General features: G+C 36.5%; 1 protein-coding gene and 1 long non-coding RNA gene across 3 annotated transcripts in view; one reads left to right on the top strand and one right to left on the bottom strand.

Annotated features, from left to right (window-relative positions):
• The window catches only part of LOC112152581, a 42,902-nt gene extending 39,976 nt beyond the window's left edge, over positions 1-2,926 (top strand). Inside the window, exon 4 of the long non-coding RNA XR_002920337.2 lies at positions 1,899-2,926. This is a non-coding gene — a long non-coding RNA (uncharacterized LOC112152581). The remainder of the gene's footprint in view (positions 1-1,898) is intronic.
• Positions 1-5,745, bottom strand: part of kcng4a (potassium voltage-gated channel, subfamily G, member 4a) — a 40,568-nt gene that overhangs the window by 5,577 nt on the left and 29,246 nt on the right. The window lies entirely within an intron of this gene.

Genomic DNA, 5,745 nt, shown 5'->3' with positions numbered 1-5,745 from the left:
GTAGTGTTACGCCCCCTGCTTGCCAAGCTGGGAAGTGTAACATCTTTTTGTTTATTAGGATGTCTGGGTTGCTGTTTTGGAGTTTAGCTAATATTTCCGCTACACGTTAGTTGTTTTGGCTAATTCAGGCTTTTTTTTGTTATTTAGGCTATTTTGAAGTTCAGCTATTCTTTACAGCTAAATGCTAGCCATTTTGGCTAAACTAAGTTTTTTTTTGTTTGTTTTTTAAGCTGTTTCAGAGTTAAGCTAATATTTACACACTAGCTGTTTTGGCTAATTTAGGTTTTTCTATTAGTATTTTAGGCTATTTTTAAGTTTTGCAACTTTTTCAGTTACATGCTAGTGTTTTTTTCAAACCTATTTATTTATTTTTTAGTTATTTAGGCTGTTTTGGAGATTAACTTTTTTTTAGCTACATGCTAGCCATTTTGGCTAACCTAAGTTTTCTTTTATTTCTTAGGCTAATTTGGCATTTAGCTAACATTTTAGCTGGCTTTCAGCTTCAGTGTTTTTAGCTATCAGCTTCAGCATCTTCAGTGGCCAAATTCAGCTTACAGCATTCGCACTAACATTATCACAGGTAATGCTGTATATCTAGTTACGTTTTTGAAGTTTTAAAATGTAGTTTTAGAGTGTTTAATAAATGTTTATCCTGTTCATCCTGCGACTTAAAGTGTGTTTTGAATTTTGGCCTCTTGTGCGATTGAGTTTGACCTCCCTGCTCTATCAGATTAGACCCCTTCGGTAAAAATAAAATCAAGTGGAATAAAATGTAAAATCATTTTTTTTGATACTTTATTTTTTCATCTTCTGTCACTTTTGACACATTCAAACTTAACCCGAAGGTCAATTCTGAACAATTCAGGTATTTAATTAGTTTTTTTTAGAAAGTAATTGTTACAGCCCAATGAGCAGACCTGGTTCTAGTCTAGTGGAAAAAAAACAAAAAAGGACGATAACAAGAACTGGACACCAGTGAGAAAAAGGAACACAGATTAATGAATAAGAGAAACAAAAAAGCAAAAGAGGAAAACCAGTTTGTGTGCTGGTCCAAACAAAAGACAAAACAAAAGGAAATGGAACCTCGGCCAAACAAGTCATGGAGACTTCTGACCAGTCATGTCCTCCGTCTGAGTCAGCAGCTCCCCGAACCAAAACTACCTAAAAACAAATAAACAAATCCTGCAAATCAAGACTACCAAACTCCAAACTAAAATAACAAAACCCGGCAGTGTGAGACTACTGAGGACAAAGGGAAAAAGAACAAAACAAACGGACACAGCTCAAAATAAAACCCAAAGCTGCCCAGCCTGCTGTCCCGCTCCCTTCCCACCTCCTCTGCCTTGAACACCTGCCAGGTGAGCAGAAGGGCGGGGCATGCTGAAAAGGTGCAGCACAGCAGCAGCAACAGTAGCACGCTGTGATGTATTCTCTGGCTTCAATTTGCTCCAGAAGCTCAGTGACATAGTTTTAAATAAAAATTGGAAATTTATTCAAAAATAGAAATTTCTTGTATTTAAATGATTTTGCATCAACCTAATTTTGTATTTATTCTATCTTAAGTCTCTGCAGCAGAATAATGACTGTAAAATGTATTTAAGAAAATAAAATGTTGTGACTCAAATATTTAAATTTATTCAATCAAAATAAATTAACATTTTAAATGCTTTAAACAAATTTGTAAAGGAACTATTCTTTATGCAGATTTTGCAAATTTTGGGACTTTTATATTTTAATTTGCATTTTTAAGCTATAAATGAAGAATTTATTGAACTGAAGAAAATTACAGTTTTTAATCTAAAAAAATCAAAGTGTGTTCATTTCTGCTGATATCCTGTCTGTAAATCTTTCACTTTTGAACTTTTTTTCAGTTTTTTTCCTCTGAACTGTCCATTCAGCGTTTGTCATGTGCAGCCGACCGCGGAGGAAATAGTGGCGCCCTGACGGCTTCATCTTAACATGATTTCTCCAGAGGAATCAGGGACTGACGGGGGACGTTTCGTCTTCAAGCAGATTCGATTTAGGAAAGTAAAGACAGATTCGATGACTTAAGGGCCTCATTTATAAGACGCAGCACTTCAATACATCAGATGTTAACCTTTTCACCGCCTGTCTTCAGTCCCACCGGCATTCCTCACTTGAACATTCCTGGCTGACCGTCCTGCATCTTCCAGGCTCCTTCATTCCCCTCTGGACTGTGTGCTGACTTCAGCCTCATCGGAGCTTTGGGACAGCGTTCCCACTGTCTGCAGAACAGACCATCTGTTACGGCTGCGAGCCCTGACCTACTCTGAAAGTACACAATTACACACAATAACCTCCGACAACAACAGCTACTTTCCTGACCTCATCTCCTCCCGGTGATTCTCTGGGGAGCGCATGTCAGGGGAGCTCATTTCAACTGTTTGGTTATAAAAAATAAAATAAAAGTTCTTTGTTTTCAGTATCAAATTAAAACAAAGAATTACTGCGTGTACTTTAATACGTGACGTCTGTAAGATGAATAAGGTGTCTTGTAGAGACAGTTTTAGACACTCAACTTCCATTCTTTGAAACCTTTTTAATAACATTAAATGCAAATAAACTATTTAATGAAAACAAATTGCAATACAATACTTTATCTTTTAGACAATCACAGTTAAGAAATTATACCCAGAGCTCTTAAAGTTCTGCTGTCTGCGTATCTTTGACTTAATGACAGCAGCCTGAGGGCCACATGTGGTCCACGAGCCAGACTTTGGACATGCCTCAGTCACATGTACTGGTACTGGGGGGCTGACCGGGTTTCGGTTTGTCCCGGTCTGTGGAAGATCGTAAAGAGGTGCGGCGGGATCTAAAGTAGATCCCGCCAAAAAGAATTAATGCAAATGAATTACAACTCGCGAAGTTAGCCGTTAGCATAGCATTAGCCATCCTATCAGAAATCCGATTATACATTAGCATCAAGCTAACAGACTTTAGCATTTTGTGTTCCACCGATCCCAACTTTCATGGATCGATTATTGATCTATTAAGCTTAAATCAATTCAGATTGATTCATTGATTTTTTTTGTATCAACTCAGTCGTAGTTTATAGTTCACTCTTCTTACTAGTTGATAGTTGCAATATTTTTAATTGTTAAATCTACTTCAACGAAGGGCTCTGTTTAAAAAATGATAAAAGAAGGATATTAAAAGAAAAAGAGTGAAAAGAAACCGAAATGTTTATTAAATTTGTTAATTTTTTAAATGATTGGTAATCTAAATCAGCAGATTTTTAAAATCAAATGACTGAGTCTGATCACGCCCAAAAACACGATCCGGACATCCTAATTTGAAGTTTCACAAACAGAAAATAAATAAATTTAGTTATAATTCAGTTTTTTTCTGAAAGCTGTAATTATTATTAATAATCGAGGAAGATCTATGGGGTCAAATCAGGATCAGCTTAAAGTGAATGAAAACACAGATTGAAACTTGAAATTATAACTGAAAAAAATGAAAAATAAAAAAAAAATTGGGGGGGGGGGATTTGAAAAAAAAACCCTGCAAACTTGAAATAAATCTAGAAAATTTGAAAAAAAAAGTTTTTGGAAATTTTGAAAGAAAAGAAAACAAATCTTGAAAAGTTGAAAAAAAAAATACTGGAAACTTGAATTAAAAAACTATAAATGTAAAAATTACAAATTAAAAATTCGATCTATAAATAATTTTCAATATATTATCAGTAACAGCTGCTGTTACTAATGGCGTCACGTCACTAAGAACATCCGCATTACCTCTTGGGGAATCATGGGATGAATTTTCGAGTAGCCAATGAGCTCAAAGCCCCGCCCACATGTAAAATTAGGCTCAAAATCCGAACTGAAACTGTAAACCGAGGGCTGAGAGAGAAGATTCAGAAAACCAAAAAAGAAAAAAAAGCAATTTACATTTACGTAGGTTTTTTTCTTCAAGTTTTCAGTATTTTTTTTCACATTTTCAAAAATATTCTTTTTCTAATTTTAATTTTTATTTCTCATTTTCAAAATTTATTTCAAGTTTTCTTTTTTTTTCTTTTTCAAAACATTTTTTTTCTTTTTTTCACATTTTCAAGATTTATTTCAAGTTTTCGGGTTTTTTTTTTCTCCAAATTTTCAAACCTTTTTTTTTTTTTCAAATTTTCTTTTTCGTCTTGTTTTCAAATTAAGAAAACAATTTAGTTCCAAAGTTTATTTTTTCAAGTTTTCCATCTGTTCTTCACTTTTAGCTGATCCTGATTTGACCCGTTAAAATCTTTGCTGAATGTTTTTGGACAACCCTTTGAACGACGTCTGCCTCCTGCTGGCGTCAGCGGGGTTAAATCGTCCCGTCATCTGAGCGGTGACGGGGCAGCCGACAGGAGCTGCATATTTCAGCGGAGGTCACCTGGTGTATCGGCGGTTTGAAGTGTAAATGCGCCTCTTTGCTGATGAGCCAGAGAACGCTGCCATGACTTTGAAACGGGAATGTTATTTAATGCACGGATCAGACTTTCAACCCGGGTGTGCAGAGCTGACACTGTTCTGAGCGATACGGCGGCGAGAGCGCGTGCTCTCCTAATCACGCTCCATTATTAGTGCACTCACTTTAAAATGGGCTTATCGTTCTTGGCGAGGCTTCCTGGTGCGAAGGTCTGACATTTAATTTAAGTCTACCGCTCGTCAACGTATTTCTCCGTATCTCTCCATCACATTTCTCGAGTGACTTTTCACACGACGATTCTGCAGCCTCCAGCCTCTGAGCGGGTCCAAAAGAGAAGACCTTGAACAAACTCTGCACCAATGAATACGTTTTTTCACTGCTTTCAGCTGACCTTGACCTCGCTTTAGCACTGAAGCTGAAATAAGGAGGAACTATAAGGATTTAAAGGGTTGAGTTTGATCTCTATACATTACTGTGCTGAAGCTGAAGTCATGGTTTATTAAAGAGTCAGCATCAAATGACAGCTGCTTCTGATCCAACCTGCTGTCACCTCACAGATGCACAAATGCAATGAACGCTCCGAACATGAACAATCCTTAAACTGTAATCGTTTTCTCTCCTGAGGATGGAGCAGCGTCTCCTACAATGTCTGGAAATGTGGCTAATAGTGACTCTCCTGCGGATTTCAGTGCGATTTTCAGCACGGAAAAACTCAATCACACTTTCAGAGGTTTCTGCAATCTTCGTATCAAAATGTTTAGACATTTCTGCTTGTATTTTTGGTATTTATAAACTTTACCGTTTTTGAAATACTCAGCAAAATATTGAATATGAACAAGAAAGTCTTAAAATGTCAAAATGTTCAGTAAATTATCAAAAAGCCTTTAATTATATTCATGGGCTATGATTTCATCTTTTTTAGCAGTTTTCAAAAAAAGTGGAGATTAGCTTCTATTTTAGCAACATGCTAATTTTCTTTGACAAAATCAGTTTACTGAGGATTTTTTGGCTATTTTGAAGTGTAGCTAGTATTTAAGCAACAGGCTAATTTTGTTTGCTAATGTATTTCAAGACTTCTGATCTAGCCTACAGAAGCATTGTGCTTAAGCTAAGCTATTGGGACACATTGGTTACACTAATCTCGTATCCACCAAGGTTTTTAGACTATTTTGGAGTTTAGCTAGTATTTAACACTCGAATTCCTGAGCAGGGAAGAGTTCCCCCCCCCCTAGTCCCAGAGCCCATTGTTGTGTCATGGTGGGTCACTGATGAGCCATTAACTTGCCCATGTATATGTTAATGCAGCATGTAGTACCTAATGTG

The sequence above is a fragment of the Oryzias melastigma genome, linkage group LG6 (genome assembly GCF_002922805.2).
Source record: "Oryzias melastigma strain HK-1 linkage group LG6, ASM292280v2, whole genome shotgun sequence".
Lineage (NCBI taxonomy): Eukaryota > Metazoa > Chordata > Actinopteri > Beloniformes > Adrianichthyidae > Oryzias > Oryzias melastigma.
Note: the sequence above shows the minus strand (reverse complement) of the source record. Positions and strands in the feature narration are given on the sequence as shown.